The 18,370-nt window shown below is 42.6% G+C and overlaps 1 protein-coding gene across 1 annotated transcript in view; it reads left to right on the forward strand.

Moving 5' to 3' along the window:
• Nucleotides 15,505-18,370, forward strand: part of SELENBP1 (selenium binding protein 1) — a 33,083-nt gene continuing 30,217 nt past the window's right edge. Inside the window, exon 1 of the mRNA XM_013997151.2 lies at nt 15,505-15,640. The gene's annotated coding sequence lies outside the window, so the exon portion shown is untranslated. The remainder of the gene's footprint in view (nt 15,641-18,370) is intronic.

Below are 18,370 nucleotides of genomic sequence, written 5' to 3' on the forward strand. Positions count from 1 at the left end.
TCCGTTCCAGCTCCAGCAGCCTTTCTGGACCATCCCCACCTGAGGATTTTCTCCGTAGCCCACTTAGGCTCCCACCCCTTACTATGGGCCATCTCTCTAAGGGTATACCCTCTTTATCCTACTGTGGCTCCAACAGCCCACATCAGGTCACTGTCACTGCCGTCTCCCTGCTTAGATGTCCCTCACATCTCATGCTGGGCCACTGTGACTTTGTACCATTCTCTGCTTCACACAGTTGTCTACCTTGCTTGGTCCCACCTAATGGCTATTGGACTGAATTGTTCATAAAAGGAAAGGCAAGGGGAAAAGGATGATATGCAAATATAATATATTTATTCTAAGTTCTACAGGATATCTCCCATATATATATACATATATATATATGGCTTACTACCAGTTCTCACGTTGATGTTGCTGTAATCATTTTGTTTGTAAAACTTTTTTCTGGGAGTTCCCAATGTGGTTTAGTGGTAACGAATCCAACTAGGAACCATGAGGTTGCGGGTTCCATCCCTGGCCTCACTCAGTGGGTTAAGGATCAGGTGTTGCCATGAGCTGTGGTGTAGATCACAGACGCAGCTTGGATCTGGTGTTGCTGTGGCTGTGGGTTAGGCTGGCAGCTATAGCTGCAATTCAACCCCTAGCCTGGAAACCTCCATATGCCACAGTTGCAGCCCTAAAAAGACAAAAAAAAAAAAAAAAAAGAAACCAAAAAATGACTTTTTTCTAGATCTTTCTGGGAGAGCTCATGAAAGCTATATTATCCTAGTTATTGAATGCTAGTAACAGTGGTGTGTGAGGAGTTCCCATCATGGCACAGCAGAAATGAACCCAACTAGGAACCATGAGGTTGTGGGTTCCACCCCTGGCCTCACTCAGTGGGTTAAGGATCTGGCGTTGCCGTGAGCTGTGGTATAGGTCAAAGACGCAACTCTGATCTGGCGTTGCTGTGGCTCTGGCCAGCAGCCATAGCTCTGATTCGACCCCTAGCCTGGGAATCTCCATATGCCTCGGGTGCGGCCCTAAAAAAAAGGACAAAAAAAAAAAAAGACAAAAAACAAACAACAACAACAACAAAAAAACAATGGTGTGTGTCCTCCAAACTTCTAAGTCAATTTTGCTGGATATAAAACCTTTAGCCCATATTTTTTTCCCCTTGAGTATATCTTAGTTATGTTACATTTTCTTCTGAAATCAATCGTTCCTGTCAAACAGTCTAATTAATGGCAGTGTAATTTTTCCCTTTTTATAGGTCACTTGTTCTTTTTCCCTAGATGATGAAATAACTTTTTCCTTATAAAGTCCAATAATTTTATTAGGACATGACTGTGTTGGTTATTCTGAGTTGATTTTCTTATATATGCAATGTGTTATTTCAATATATCGTTTTAAAATTTTTTCCCCATGGAGTTCCCGTCGTGGCTCTGTGGTTAGCGAATCCGACTAGGAACCATGAGGTTGCAGGTTCGATCCCTGGCCTTGCTCAGTGGGTTAAAGATCCAGCGTTGCTGTGAGCTTTGTGTAGGTGGCAGACACAGCTTGGATCTGGTGTTGCTGTGGCTCTGGCGTAGGCCGGCAGCTACAGCTCTGATTGGACCCCTAGCCTGGGAACCTCCATATGCTGCAGGAGCGGCCCTAGAAAAGGCAAAAAGACCAAAAAAAAAATTTTTTTCCCTCTTGATTTGAGCTTTTAGTATGTATTCTCGATCTCTCTTCGTTTATTTTCAATTTTTTTGAAAAAATGTTACCTTCTATTTCTCTTAAGGCATTATCAATTGTATTTCCTTGTCTTAGTTCTGGTTTAGAAATCATTTCTGAAAAGATTTTTTTCTTTTGTTCCCAATTCTTTCCTGAGTTTAGTCACCTAATAGCTGCATTTTTCATTCTGACTTCTGTTGGTCTTTTATCTCTTACATTATTTTCACAATATCTTTCAGCTCATTTTGAAATAGTGGATTACAGTTTGTTCTGCTTGTGGAAATATCTGTCTGGCGTGATTTCCTTGTCAGTAGGGATATTTTCTGCTTCTTATTCTCTTTATTTTTGTAATAACTTTGTGTGGGATTTGCCCTCAATCCTTTCCGTCCCTCATTTCTTTCGGAAACATTTGTTTTGCTCAACTTTTGGGAGGCTTGGTTCAGGATGGCTTTTCTAACTTCACATAGCTCCCTCTGCTGCTGCTTTAGTGTAATGTTTCAAAAAACATGGCCAGTTGCTCTCTCAGATTTCCTAGTTTTGGTCCTCTTCACTTTTATCTAGACCTTCCTTTTCTTTTTTTTTGTTTTTGTTTTGTTTTGAGATTTTTGTTGTTGTTGTTGTTGTTGCTATTTCTTGAGCCGCTCCCGAGGCATATGGAGGTTCCCAGGCTAGGGGTCGAATCGGAGCTGTAGCCACCGGCCTACGCCAGAGCCACAGCAACGCGGGATCCGAGCCGCGTCTGCAACCTACACCACAGCTCACGGCAACGCCGGATCATTAACCCACTGAGCAAGGGCAGGGACCGAACCCGCAACCTCATGGTTCCTAGTCGGATTCGTTAACCACTGCGCCACGACGGGAACTCCTAGACCTTCCTTTTCTTCATTTGGCTCTGTTGTCCTTTTTAAATTAATCTTTATTCTACTTGCAGCAGTTTCTCCTCAGTATGGAGCTCTGTCCTAGAGGGAGTCTTGCTGGTCAGTTCCAGAGTTCCTGGGAGCTAGGCTGCTCCAGCCCCTTCAGACCTTACTGCAGACTGCTTGCATTCATCAGCTCTTGGATTGGGCAAAGCCCTTCTCTGTTTGAACTGGTGCTTTCCTGTGAATGCCTGTTGGCTCTTTTGGCGTCTGCTATTTTCGGGTGTCTCACAGGACCTGGTGTTTCACTCTGCTGTCTCCCACACAAATGCTGACACCACACGGGTCTTTTAGCTGGTGGTGGTTTGTCCTCGCCCACTTGTTTTTGGATGTCATAGGGCATCTTGTCAGGTCATTTTGTAATTGTTGGAAATGCTGTGGGTTTTTTGGTTTGTCTTTTTAGGGCCACGCTCGCAACATATGGAGTTCCCAGGCTAGGGGTCGAATCCGGAGCTGCAGCCACAGCCGCATAAAGACGAGATCCTAGCCGAATCTGCGACCTACAGCACAGCTCCCTGTAATGCTGGAGCTTTAGCCCACTGAATATGGCGAGGACTGAAACTCGCAGTTCTCAGGCAACCTAGTCAGGTTCGTTACCGCTGAGCCACAACGGGGAACTCCTGGAAATACTGTCGATGGTATTCTGTTTTTTTTTCTGTCTAGTTCTGTTTTTATGAGAAAATTCGGTTTGATTACAAAATTATGTAATCATCATTGTCCCAGAATTCTGTGATTGGCTTTTATGATGTAAAAATACAAAAAAGTGTTAGTAGAAAATGGACTCAACCATTAGTAAATTTTAGTGTACATAAATTATACCTCGACAAAGTTGTTTTCAGACGTTAAAAGCAAAATTTGTTAGCGAACCTGGTCGTGCGCGCTCCGCCCCCTCAATGCGTGCCCCCACCGCGTCCCCACCCCCGACCCCCGGCCGGGAAAAGCCTAGGCTTTGCCCTCGCGGAGGAGGCCGCGGCCAGGAACGCCCCTGGCCTCCCGAGCCCGCCTGCGGGGTGCAGACCTCTCCTCCGACCCCGACTCCCGCTCTGGGGCAGAGGAGTAGCGTGGAAGCCGAGGACCTCCAGGAGGAGCTGACGTGCTCCTTCTGCCTGGACTATTTCGAGGACCCGCTGTCCCTCAACTTCCGCCGCGGCTGCCTGCGCTGCAGGTGGGCGCCGGGTGCAGGCAGCCGTCGGGCCCGCGGCGCTGCGGCCCAGCTGAACCCTGGCCTGGCTGACGCGGAAGATGCGGCGCCGGAGCCCTGGGCCTCCCGGTCTGTGGCGCAGCCACTGGGAGCCGCTGCGGCTCTTCTGCGAGGACGGTCCGCGGCGCTCGTGCTTGGTGCGCAGCGATTCCCAGGAGCACCAGGCCCACACCGCGGCCCCCACCGACGAGGCCTTCGCGAGCTACTGGTGAGCCGACCCTTCTGGGGCTGCTGGTATTGATTGCCTGGGAACGTTTACTGTTGACACGGGGTGGCCGCTGTTGCCATTGGAAGCATGAAACACACACACTCACACCTCGTCCCCGCTCCCAGACTTACAAAAGTCAAGCGACTCGAGGCTCTTAGAGCCGGCGTTAAAACTGGAATTGGGAGGGGCGGTACAGGGCTCAGTCATCCCTGCAGAATTTTCAGGCTCCCTTCCGGGGAGCTCCTAGTTTGGCTCCTAGTTTAAGACAAACATCGAAAAAGGTTATATACCAGTGCTGTACAGTAGTGACAAAAAACACAAGCCACATATAGAACCAAAGTTTTTTCTAGTGGTAAAAAGAAACAGGTGATGTTAGTTTTAATAATATATTTTATTTAATACCAAGTTATCCAAAATATTATCATTCACCATTAATTGATATGAAAAATTATCGGTGAGATATTTTACTTTTTTTTCATGATAGGTCTTTGAAATCTGTGGTGTCCTTGACATTGACAGCACACATCAGTTCGGTCTATCCACATTTCGGGTGCTCACATGGCTAATGTCCGCTGTATTGGACAGTGTGGGTTTATACCTACAGAAGTCATAAACATCTGATGATCTGGGAAAAGCCTAGCTTGGAGTGATGAGTCAGGATTTTGGTAACTAGTTTCCTTTCTCAGCTGGGAAAATCAGTATTTGAAAATTATCTGTCCTACCTATCATGGGTTAAGAAGCTTCAGTTGAATAAGTTAGTTTATCATATACTCTGCCCCCACCCAGTCTAACCGTTAGCCCCACTATCCAGAGATAACCATTCTTAACATATTTAGTTTCTTCTAAGGTATCTACAATGATCGTATGTTTTACCTTACTAGCACTGTTAACTTATTTATTTTAGAAAAATATTTTTACTTCAAAGATAAGTCCAACCAATATAATTATGTCTTTCCAAAGTTCATAATCTCCTTCTCCTCTCCAATCTCACTGACCCTAGGTAAATAAACAATGTTAACAATTTGGTAGGTGTGTTTCCATTTTTTTCTCCATATTCGTAGAAATGTAGAAATTTGGAAGAATTTTACTTTTTACCAAAAAATAGCACTTTAGAAACATTTCTCAGCAGTGACCTTTTTGATGTAACTGTATCCCAACATATCAATTCTAATACCTACCTTGCATTATATCATATGAATACAATTTATTCAAAAATTTCCCTTATGAAAGTTAGATGATTTTTTCAATTTTTTAAAGTTTTATTGAAGTGTACTTTTTTTACAATGTTGTGCTCATTTCTGCTGTACAGCAAAGTGACTTGGTTTTTATATATATATATATCCTTTTTTATTTTCTTTTCCATTATGGTTTATCACAGGATATTTAGTATAGTTCCCTGTGCTATACAGTAGGACCTTGTTGTTTATCCAGTCTCTATGTACTATTTGCATATTGGGCTTTTATTGTTACACAATGGATGCTTTTGTTTCTATAGGCTAGATTCCGAAAAGTAGAATTTCTGAGTCAAAAATATGTAGTTTTTTTACTTCTCAATGAATATATACATATGGTACACAAATTCTAGATGCACAGTTCAGTTAATATTTATGTATGTGTATATCCATGTAACCACCACCCAGATCAAAATATAAATCTTTTTGGAGTTCCCGTCGTGGCTCAGTGGAAACAAATCTGACTAGTGTCCATGAGGACCCAGGTTCAATCCCTGGCCTCTCTCAGTGGGTTAAGGATCCAGCATTGCCATGAGCTGTGGTGTAGGTCACAGATGCGGCTCGGATCTCGTGTTGCCTTGGCTGTGATGAGGGCAGGTGCTACAGCTTTGATTCAACCCCTAGCCTGGGAACCTCAGTATGCCACAGGTGTGGCCCTAAAAAGACCAAAAAAAAAAAAAAAAAAAAAAAAAGATATAAATCTTTTCCCCAGAAAACTCCATTATGTTCCCACTAAATCAGTAACCCTCCCTAGCAAAGGAAACCATTATTCTTACAAATATTGACATAGAAATTCTGTCTGCTCTTGAACTTCAAATAAACAGAATGATGTGGTATGTATACTTTTGCTCCTGGGTTTTTCTACTCAACAATGTGTCTTTGAGTTTCATCCATGTTGTATATAGTAACAGTAGGATTGGTTTTTTGTTCGTTTTCCTGTATGGCATTACATTGTATAAATTGGAGCACACATTTTAAGTTTTTTAATTTTTTTATTGTATTAAAATATACATAACATAAAATTTACTATTTCTACCTTATTTCTTCTTTTTTTCTTTTTAGGGCTGCATCCAAGGCATATGGAAGTTCCCAGGCTAGGGGTCAAATTGGAGCTGCAGCTGCCAGCCTATACCACAACCACAGCAATGCAGGATCTGAGCCATGTCTGCGACCTACACCCCAGCTCACAACAAAACTGGATCCCTTTTTTTTGTTTTTTTTGTTTGTTTGTTTGTTTTTCTGGTCTTTTTGCCTTTCCTAGGGCCACAAATGGCACATGGAGGTTCCCAGGCTAGGGGTCTAATCGGAGCTGTAGCTGCCAGCCTACGCCACAGCCACAGCAATGCGGGATCTGAGCCGAGTCTGCAACCTACACCACAGCTCACGGCAACGCCGGATCGTTAACCCACTGAGCAAGGCCAGGGATCGAACCTGCAACCTCATGGTTCCTAGTCGGAGTCGTTAACCACTGCACCACAACGGGAACTCCCAAAACTGGATCCTTAATCCACTGAGGAGGGCCAGGGATCGAACCCACATCCTCATGGATACTAGTTGGGTTCTTAACCCACTGAGCCATAATGGAAACTCCTGAATAAGCACATTTTTAATTTTAATAGATGCTGGCATATGATTTTCAAAAGGATTGTTATGATGACCTGAATTGTCGTCCCATCCCCCAGCTGACACCACCTTGATTCATATGTTGAAGCTCTAATACCCAATGTGACAGTATTTGCACATAGGCCCGGTGAGGAGGTGAGGAGGTAATTAAATTTAAATGAGGTCATAAGGGTAGAGCCCTAATCCTGTAGGACTGGTGTCCTTAAGAAGAGGAATAAACACCAGAGAGCTCTGGTGCCTAGAGGAAAGGCCGTGTAAGAACACAGCAAGAAGGCAGTCATCTGTAGGCCAAGAATAGAGGCGTCACAAAAAATCAACCTTGCTGGCACCCTGACCTTGGACTTCCAGCCTCCAGAAATGTGAAAAAATAAATTTCTATTGTTCAAGCTACCCAGTCTGTGGTATTTTGTTATGACAGCCCAAGCAAACTAATACAGATTGTGTCAAACTTTTACTTTCGTAAATGATATATGATTGTGTAATTAGAATGTGTCCAATTTTCCCACACCCTCAAACCATTGGATATTATCAGTCTTTTAGTTTTCGCCAATGTGATGATGAAATATATGTTATTTTAATTTTGAGTATACTGATAAAGTTATCTTTAAATCTTCTCATCTTTGAATTGCTTCTTCATAGTTTTTTTTTTTTTTTTTTTTGGCCAAATGCTTGGCATGTGGAAGTTCTGGGGCCAGGGATCAAACACACACCACAACAGCAACCCAGGCCTCTGCAGTGACAATGCCAGGTCCTTAACCCAATTCACCACAAGGGAACTTCTCCTTCATAGTCTTTAAACTGTGTTTTCTTTTTTTAATTTGGATTTTTTTTTCTAAAAATGTTCCCATATACATTAAGTTAGTGTATCCAAGATAGTGGATCTAACTTAATTTTATTCTAGATCAATACACAGTTATTCCAACACAGTGTACAACTAAACATCCATTCCTTTCTCTACCTTTATCAAATAACAAGTTCTTATTAAAATGTGTTTATAGGCTCTGTTCCAGTATCTGTTGCATAGTTATTTTTTAAGAAGTTTTAACATTAAGGTAATAACCTCCAAGAAGTAACTCCCTAAGAATATTTTTATTTATTTATTTATTTTTTTTTTTTGTCTTTTGTCTTTGTTGTTGTTGTTGTTGTTATTGTTGCTATTTCTTGGGCCGCTCCCGCGGCATATGGAGGTTCCCAGGCTAGGGGTTGAATCGGAGCTGTAGCCACCGGCCTACGCCAGAGCCACAGCAACGCGGGATCCGAGCCGCGTCTGCAACCTACACCACAGCTCACGGCAACGCCGGATCATTAACCCACTGAGCAAGGGCAGGGACCGAACCCGCAACCTCATGGTTCCTAGTCGGATTCGTTAACCACTGCGCCATGACGGGAACTCCCCTAAGAATATTTTTTGAACTCTCTTGGCAATTTCCATACATTTATTCTTCTGTATAAACTTTAAAATAATTTATTTCACTCCTTCAAATCCATTGGGGGGACCCGTTGTGGCTCAGTGGGTTACAAACCTGAGTAATATCCATGAAGATGTGGATTCGACCCCTGGCCTCACGCGGTGGGTTAAGGAACTGGCGTTGCTGTGGCTGTGGTGTAGCCCCCCAACTGCAGCTACAGCTTGACCTGTAGCCTGGGGACTTCCATGTGTTGCAGATGCAGCCCTAAAAAAGCAAAAAAAAAAAAAAAAAAAAAAAAAAAATTCATTAGGAGTCTTCTTTTCCCCAGTTTTATTGAATTGTAATTGATATGCAGCACTAGATAAGTTTATGGTAGACACAGTAATTTGACCTACATATATCATGAAATGATTACCCCAGTAAGCTTAGTGAACATACATTTTCTCATCTGGATACAACATTAAAGAAATAGAAAAAAAAGTTTCCCTTATGATAAGAACTCAGGATTTACTCTCTTTACTACTTTCGTGCGTAACATACAACAGTGTTAATTATCTTTATCATGTTGTACATTACATCCCTACACTTACTCATCCTGTAAGTGGAAGTTTGTACCTTTTGACTATCTTCATCTAATTCCCCCTTCCCCATCTCCTACCTCTGGTAGCCACAAATCTGATCTCTTTTTCTGTAAGTTTGTTTTTGAAGTATAATTGACTTAAAATACTCTGTTAGTTCCTAATACGCAAGTAGTGATTTGATATTTCTGTGCATTTCAGAATCACCATAAGTCTAATTGTCATCTGTCACCGTGCAAAGATAGTTCATAATTAGTGATTATATTCCCCACACTGTACATTATATGACTCATTTATTTTGTAAGTGAGAGTTTGTACCTCTGAATCTCCATTATCTATTTCTCTCTGTTCTCCACCCTCCTCTTCTCTGGCAGCCACCTGTTTCTTCTCTATATCTATGACTCTGTTTCTGTTTTCTTATGTTTGTTCATTTGTTTTCTTTTTTTCACATATAAATGAAATCATACAGCATTTGTCTTCCTCCATCTGATTTATTTCACTGAGCAGCATAATATACTCTAGGTCCTGCTTCGTTGTCACAAATGGCAAGATTTCATTCCTTTTTTTTTTTTTTTTTTTTTTTTTTTTGCTTTTTAGGGCCACACCTGCGGCATATGGAGGTTTCCAGGCTAGGGGTCTAATCGGAGCTGTTGCTGCTAGCCTACGCCACAGCACAGCAACTCGGGATCTGAGCTGCGTCTGCAACCTACACCACAGCTCACGTTGCCGGATCCTTAACCCACTGAGCGAGGCCAGGGATTGAACCCAGCAACCTCATGGTTCCTAGTCGGATTCGTTTCTGCTGTGCCACAACAGGAACTCCAGGTTGTCTGTTTTTTGATGTTGACTTGTTTGAGTTCTTTATATGGTTTGGATAGTAACCTCTTGTCAGATATATCATGTACAGATATCTTCTCCCATTCAGTAGGTAGCCTTTTTGTTTTGTTAATAGTTCCCTTCACTTTGCAGTAGCTTTTTAGTTTGATGTAGTCCCATCTGTTTATTTTTGCTTTTGTTTCCCTTGCCTGAAGAGACATATCCAAAAAAAAAAATATTACTAAGGCTGATGTCAAAGAGTATACTGCCTGTGTTTTGTTTGTTTGTTTGCTTTGTTTTTTTGTTTAGAAGCTGTGTGAATTTTATTTTATTTTTTATTTTTTTTACATTTTTTTAAATTTATTTTTTCCCACTGTACAGCAAGGGGATCAAGTTATCCTTACATGTATACATTTTTTCCCCCACCCTTTGTTCTGTTGCAATATGAGTATCTAGACATAGTTCTCAATGCTACTCAGCAGGATATCCTTGTATTGCCTGTGTTTTTCTTCTACAAGTATTATGGTTTTAGGTCTTACATTTAAGTCTTTAATCCATTTTTTTTTTTTGCCACATCCATGGCGTGTGGAAGTTCCCAGGCCAGGGATCAAACCTGTGCCACAGCAGTAACCAGAGTCACAGCAGTGACAACACTGGATCTTTAACCTGCTGAGCCACCAGGGAACTCCCAATGATAATTTTTGGAAAGAAGTTGCTTTCTGGAGTTCCCTGGTAGCTCAGCTGGTTAAGGATTCAGCATTGTCATTGCAGTGGTGTGGGTCACTGCTTTGGTTAGGGTTTGATCCCTAGCCTTGGAACTTTTGCATGCTGTGGGCATAGCCACAATTTTTTTTCAAATATTAATTCTTTCAATTCATGAACACAGTATATCTCTCCATCTGTTTATGTCATCTTCAATTTTTTTTTCTGTCTTTTTAGGGCTTCACCCATGGCATATGGAGGTTCATAGGCTAGGGGTCTAATCGGAGCTGTAGCCACTGGCCTATACCACAGCCACAGCAATGCCAGCTCCGAGCCATGTCTGCAACCTACACCACAGCTTATGGCAACGCTGTTTCCTTAACCCACTGAGCAAGGCCAGGGATCAAGAGGCATCTATGACCTATACCACAACTTGCGGCAATGCCAGATTCTTAACACACTGAGCAAGGCCAGGAATCGAACCCACAACCTCATGGTTCCTAGTCGGATTTGTTTGCACTGAGCCACAGTGGGAACTCCCACCCTCACTTTCATTCATCAATATCTTTATGGTTTTCTGAGTACAGGTCTTTTACTTGGTTAGATTTACTCCTAGATATTTTATTCTTTTTGATCTGATTGTAAAAGGGATTATTTTCTTAATTTCTTTTTCCAATAGTTCATGTTAGTGTATAGAAACAACAGATTTCTTTGTATTAATTTTGTATCTTGTAACTACCCTTGAACATTTCTTGTAAAGCTGGTTTCATGGTGCTAAACCCTTTTAGCTTTTGCTTATCTATAAAAATTGATCTCTCCTTCAAATCTGAATAAGAGCCTTGTTGAATAGTGTATTCGTGGTTGTAAGTTTTTCCCTTTCATCCCTTGTGATTATGTCATGCCACTCCCTTCTGATTTGCAGTTTCTGCTAAAAAGCCAGCTAATAGCCTTATGGGAGTTTCCTGGTATGTTATTTGTTGCTTTTCTCTTGCTGTTTTAAACATTCCATCTTTATCTTTAATTTTGATATTTTAATTACCCAGTGTGTCTTGGTGTGGTCCTCTCTGGATTGATCTTGTTTGGGACTCTCTTTGATTCCTGGACCTGTGTATCTGTTTCCTTTCCCAAGTTAAGAAGGTTTCTAGCTATTAGGTCTTAAAATATGTTCTCTGCACCTTTCTCTCTTTTCTCCTTCTGGGACCCCTATAATGTGAATGTTGGTATGCTTGATGTTTTTCCTGAGGTCTCTCAAACCATTCCCATTTTTAAAAATCCTTTTTTTTTTCTTTTTTTTTTTTTTTTTGTTCAGCTTGAGTGATTTCCACTACTCTGTCTTCCAGTTTGCTGGTCTGTTCCTCTGTATCACTTAATATACTGTTGATTCCCTTTAGAGTAATTTTTATTTCAGTTACTATGTTCTTCAGCTTTGTTTGATTTTTCTTTATATTTTCTCTTTGTTGAAAATTTTTAGCTTCGCCCTGTATTCATCCAGTCTTGTTCTGAATTCTTTGAACATCTTTACAGTCATTACTTTGAACTCTTTTTCACACCTTCACTTCATGCTTCTTCTGAGGTTTTATCTTGTTCCTTCATTTTTTTTTTTTTTTTTGGTTTTTTGTTGGGTTTTTTTTTTTTTTTTTGTCTTTTTGCCATTTCCTGGGCCACTCCCATGGCATATGGAGGTTCCCAGGCTATGGGTCAAATCAGAGCTGTAGCCGCCGGCCTACACCAGAGCCACAACAACACGGGATCTGAGCCGTGTCTGCGACCTACACCACAGCTCACGGCAATGCCAGATCCTTAATCCACTGAGCAAAGCCAGGAATCAAACCTGCAGCTTCGTGGTTCCTAGTCGGATTCATTAACCATTGAGCCACTATGGGAACTCCTTTTTGGGGTGTTTGTTTGTTTGTTTGATGTCTTTTTCATCTTTTTAGGGCCGCACTGATGGTATATGGAGGTTCCCAGGCTAGGGGCCTTGTCAGAGCTTTTGCTGCCAGCCTACGCCAGAGCCACAGCAATGCGGGATCCAAGCCACGTCTGTGACCTACACCACAGCTCACAGCAATGCCAGATCCTTAACCCACTGAGCAAGCCCAGGGATCACACCAGCAATTTAATTGTTCCTAGTCGGATTCGTTTCCACTGCCCCACAACGGGAACTCCATCATGTTCCTTCATTTGGAACATATTCCTCTATTGCCTCATTTTGCCTCATTTGCTGTTTTCCTTTCTATGTGTTTGATAGGTTATGTTTCCCAGTCTTGGAGAAGTGGCCTTGTTGAGGAAATGTCCTGTGGGGCCCAGCAGCACACTCCCCTCTGATCACCAGGGATGATCTGCTTTAGGGATGTCCTCTACGTCCTCTGTGTGTGCTGCATAAGACCTTCTGTTGTGAAGGCTGATTACTTGGCATATGCTGGTAGACATGGCTGGTCCCTGGTTTGGTTGGTTGCTAGACCCTGCCTTGTGTGGAGGTTACCAGCCACCGGTGGTTAGGGTTGGGTCCTGGCTGCTGCTTGCTACATGGCCAGAGGAGTCCCAGGCCTGGTGATGGCCACAAGCGGGTAGAGCCAGATCCCAAAGTGACTGGCTACAGAGCTGGGCATCCTGGAGCTGGTGTCAGTCTGCTGATGGGCAGGACTGTGGTCCACAGGGAAGTCAAGGGACTGTTGTTGGGCTGCTGGTGGGATGGGGCAATTCCTGACATGGCTGGCTGCAGAGTCTGAGGTGCCCTGGAGCTGGTGATGGCCCACTGGTGGGTAAGGCCAGGTCCCAGGGCCAATGCCAGCCTGCTGGTGGGCAGGGCTTGGTCTGATGGCTAGTTTCAAGGGGCCCCAGGAGTTCCAGGAAAGCTGGGGGCTCGGGGAATCCTAAGGCAACCAGCCTGCTGGTAGGTGGGACTCTGTCCCCATTTGGCTAACTGCTTGGTCTAGGGCATTCAACTGGTGGCAACCAGCTGGTGGGCAGGGCCAGGGCTGGCACTAATAAGCTAGAGGGAAGATTCCAAAGTGGAGCTTACCAGCACCAGTGTCCTTGTGGTGGGATGCACTCCCAAAAGTGGCTGCTGCCAGCATCTGTGCCCCCAGGCTAAGTTTCAGTTGCTTCCTGCCTCTCTGAGAGGCTGTCCAAGATCAGCAAGTGGGTCTGACCCTCTCAAATCATTGCTTTTGCCCTGGGTCTCAGAGCAAGGGATTTTGTGTGTGACCTTAAGAATGGAGTCTCTTTCCATCTGGCTCTCCCAAAAGCAAGCCCTGCTGGCCTTGAAAGCCAGATATTTTGGGGGCTCATCATCTTGATGCCAGGACCCCTGGCCTGGGGAGCCCAGTATGGGACCTAGACTTATCACTTCTTGGAGAAAACCTCTGCAATTGTAATTATCCTTCTGTCTGTGGGTTGTCCACCCTGGGGGTATGGCTCCTGACTATATTTGCACCTCTGCCCCTCCTACCTGTCCAATTATGGTTCCTTCCTTGTATTTTTAGCTGTAGATCTTTTCTGCTAATCTTCAGGTCACTTTCATGGATAGTCACTCTGTAAATGGTTGCAGTTTTGATGTGCTCGTGGGAGGAGGTTAAGCTCAGGGTCCTCCTGCATCTTGGCCACAACCCCCCATAGGGGTTCTTAATGGAAAATAATAATGGAAAATTGCTAATTTGAGAGGGATTGACATTTGTTTTTGGCCATACCTGCAGCAGGTGGAAGTTCCAGGGCCAGGGATCTAACCATGCCACAGTGTGACCAAAGATACAGCAGTGACAACGCCAGATCATTAACCTGCTGAGCCACAAGGGAACGCTTGGATTGACATTTTTATATTAATTTCCCCTTAGAGAAATATGATTTACCTTTCCATAGTCATTTCTTGATCTTTAGCTTACGATTTCATCTTTTTTTTCAGATCATGGACTTTAATACTTTTTACTAATTTTTCAACATAATTCACTACATCAACACAATGAGGGAGAAAGTCCATAACATTGTATCAGTAATGCACTGTGAAAATCAGCAGCCATTCCTAATAAAACTCAATGCAAAATAGGAATATAATCAAATAATAAGCACAACAATATCTATTTGCCAAAACCCAGCAATAAACATGTTAACTGCTGAAATATTCAAATTAAGAACTAGAAAAGGATTCACTATACTGTACATCTGGAACTAAAGCAATATTGTAAATCAAGTGTACTTCAATAAAAATATATTTTTTTAGGGCTACACTCGCAACTTGTGGAGATTCCCAGACTATGGGTCCAATTGGAGCTGTAGCTACTGGCCTATGCCACAGCCACAGCAATGCCAGATCCTTAGCCCGCTGAGCGAGGCCAGAGATCAAATCTGCGCCCTCATGGAATACTAGTCAGATTCATTTCTGCTGAGCCACGAGGGGAACTCCAAATAAATATTTTTTAAATAAATAAATAGAAGAACTAGGCAAAGAAATCCACTATTAGCGTAAATATTCAACATTATTTTGAAGATTTTATCTGATTTATTTATTCATTCAACAAATGTTTATTGAATGTTTGCTATTAGCTGTTTTATGCTCAACAGTCAATAACAGTGAATAAATTCTTGCGTTTGTGGAGTTTACCATTGGAGGAATGAGACAAAGTGGAAAGAGTGGCATAAATATTTAAAGAGAAGAGATAAAATTACTTCTACTTGCAAATATGATTGTGCTTCTAGAAATCCTAATCAACTAAAAACTATAAGAATTTGTAAGATAATAAAGTAGCTGCTGGAGTTCCCGTCGTGGCTCAGTGGTTAACAAATCCAATTAGGAACCATGAGGTTGTGGGTTCGATCCCTGGCCTTGCTCAGTGGGTTAAGGATCCAGCATTGCCGTGAGCTTGGGTGTAAGTCACAGACGTGGCTCGGATCCTGTGTTGCTGTGGCTCTGGTGTAGGCCGGATTTGACCCCTAGCCTGGGAACCTTTATATGCTGCAGGAGCAGTCCTAGAAAAGGCAAAAAGAAAAAAATTAAAATAAAAATAAAGTGGCTGGTAAAAATTAAATGTACACAAGCTTTTAGAGTAGCAATGACCAGTTTGAAATAGACATGATTAGAATATCCCCTTATTGTGTTTTTTTATTCACACTCATAGACTCACCATATTCGAGAATCCTGAAGTTAAAAGAGCATGCAGATATTCATAACACACGCTCTCCCAGAACCACTCAGCCTGACCATCTCATTCATAGCACCCTCGTGCCCTGAAACCTTGACCCCTGGACTGCCCAGAAGAAAAGGTAACTACTTACACACGCAGTTCTATTGCCTCTCTTCCTGTTTGTGTTGGGGGGTCCCATAGCTGTTATATTATATTAGGACTATGCAGACTCTGACCTGCTGAACGAGGAAGCACAAGCCAGATTGTGCGGGCAGGTAGTTCCTTCAGCATCCAAGCTCACACTTTGGGGAAGTTTTGATGGAAGGCACAGTTTCAGTACACTCACACAAAGGGAGTCACAGGATTTATTACTTACAGATCCCGGAAATGGGGAGAACAGGGCCATGCTATTGAGCCAGGGGAAAGCCAATTCTCTGTCCCCCCGTCACAAGCAAGCAGGAAATAAGAAAGCAGGGTAACAAGCAAGGGTCAGAGGTCACCAGCTTTTCTGGGGCTCCACTCTAAGTGGTTACTTTAAAAGGTTCCCCAAGAAAAGCAAAACAGGAACTTGGAGTGGGACTCCTAAGCTTAGGTCTTTACCTAAATGTCCAGACTCTGGTGTGACAGGGTTGTTAAACTGTAAAATGCCTAGGTAGCAACTCAAAATTGTTGTTTTCTCATCACACTCTTAGGTCCCCTTTTTTTTTCGTCTTTTTTTCAGGGCCACATCCACAGCATATGGAGGTTCCCAGGCTAGGCATCGAATCCAAGCTGCAGCTTTTAGCCTACACCAGAGCCACAGAAACTCAGGATCTGAGCTGCATCTGCGACCTACACCACAGTACCACCACAGCTCATGGCAACGCCAGATCCTTAACGCACTGAGCAAGGCCAGGGATCAAACCTGCATCCTCAGGAATACTAGTCGGGTTTGTTACTGCTGAGCCATGATAGGAACTCCTTTTTTTTTTTTTTTTTTTTTTTTTTTAATGTCCCATTAAAAAAATTTTTTTTTGTCTTTTTGGGGCCATACCCTTGGCATATGGAGGTTAGGGGTCCAATTGGAGCTGTTGCTGCTGGCCTACACCACAGCCACAGAAACTCAGGATCTGAGCCACATCTGCAACCTACACCACAGCTCACGGCAATGCCAGATCCTTAACCCACCGAGCGAGGCCAGGGATCAAACCCACAACCTCATGGTTCCTGGTCAGATTCGTTTCCACTGCACCGAGACGGGAACTCCCCATTTAAAAATATTTATTGAACTGTATGCTCCAAGTAGAGAGAGGAACTTCATTCTCAATCTATATAACCCTCCCAGGCCAGTGAACCCTGTCTGGTTATGGGTATTTATTTATTTATTTTTATTTTTCGGCTGCACCAGTGGCATATGGAAGTTCCCAGACCAGCAATCAAATCCAAGCCATAGCTGTAGTGGAGGTCCACCCATGTCACAGCTGTGGCAACACGGGTCCTTTAACCCACTGTGCTAGGCCAGGGATCGAACCCGCATTGCTGCAAAGACAACACCAGATCCTTAACCTGCTGCATCACAGCAGGAGCTCCAAGTTATGGATATTTATATTTTCCTCTAATCCCTGCTAAATCAAACAAATAAAAACAGAAATTGGAGATGAGAAAGATAATTTTAATGTGCTTCCTATCAAAATGATGCTTGAGAGTCATTGTCAGTACACTCTTGAGTGAGTGGTCAGGGCCGATTAGAGTCACATTGTATTCCTCTAGTAAAAGACACTGAGGCTTGAGGCAAGGAGAGCATAAGAGAAATTTAGGCTTATTAAACATCTTTGTAAAAACAGTAAAATATCAACACTTCAAATCCAGCAGTCTATTAAATAATACATTATGGCAAAGTAGTGTTTATCTCAGAACTTCAAGGTTAATTTACCATTAGGAAAATTATCAGTTAATTCGCCAGATTAAAAAAGAAAGAATATGTAATTATATTAATGGAAACAGAAAGAGAATTTGATGGCCAGGAATTCTCGTTGTGGCTCAGCAGGTTAAAAACCCAACTAGTATCCATGAGGATGTGGGTTCAATCCCTGGCCCCACTCAGTGGGTTAAGGATCTGGCATTGCCACAAGCTGCAATGTAGGTCACAGATCCAGCTCGGGTCCCATGTTGCTGTGCTGTGGCATAGGTCAGCAGCTGCAGTTCCAATTCCACCCCTAGCCTGAGAACTTCCATAGGCTGCAGGTTCAGCCCTAAAATAAATAAATAAATGAAACAGACATCCAAAGAATTCCCTTGTGGCTCAGCAAGTTAAGGATCCAGCGTTGTCACTGCAGGAGCTTGGGTCACAGGTGTGGTGTGGGTTCAGTTCCTGGCCTGGGAACTTCTACATGTTGCTGGTACAATCAAAAAAGAAAAATAAATAAATAAAATATTTTTTAAAAAGACGTCCATGAAAAGAATATAAAAATCTTTTAACAAAATAGAAATAAGAGGGGAATTTCTTTAGCCTGATAAAGAATATGCACCAAAATCCTACAGTAAACATTAGTGGTAAAACTTTGAATATAATCCCATAATCTCAGAGTAAAGAACATGTTAAAGACCATTATCACTGCACCTGACTGGCAGTCCTAGCCTCATAAAACAGAGGGAGGGAGGAGAGAGAGGGAGGGAGGAAGAAAGAAAGGAAAAGAAATGAGACATTGGAATTAAGAAAGAAAGGAAAAAAGGTGGAGAGGCAAAATGATTGCCTCTGTAGGAAATCAAAGAGACTAAATGGACATGCTACTAACATATGGTTGAAATAGTGAATGCCATTCAGGAGAGCATAAAAATATTGAGGAATAGAATTATCATGAGAAGTCAATGAAAAGTAAAGAAAGTAAAA

This window comes from Sus scrofa, chromosome 4 (assembly GCF_000003025.6).
Source record: "Sus scrofa isolate TJ Tabasco breed Duroc chromosome 4, Sscrofa11.1, whole genome shotgun sequence".
Lineage (NCBI taxonomy): Eukaryota > Metazoa > Chordata > Mammalia > Artiodactyla > Suidae > Sus > Sus scrofa.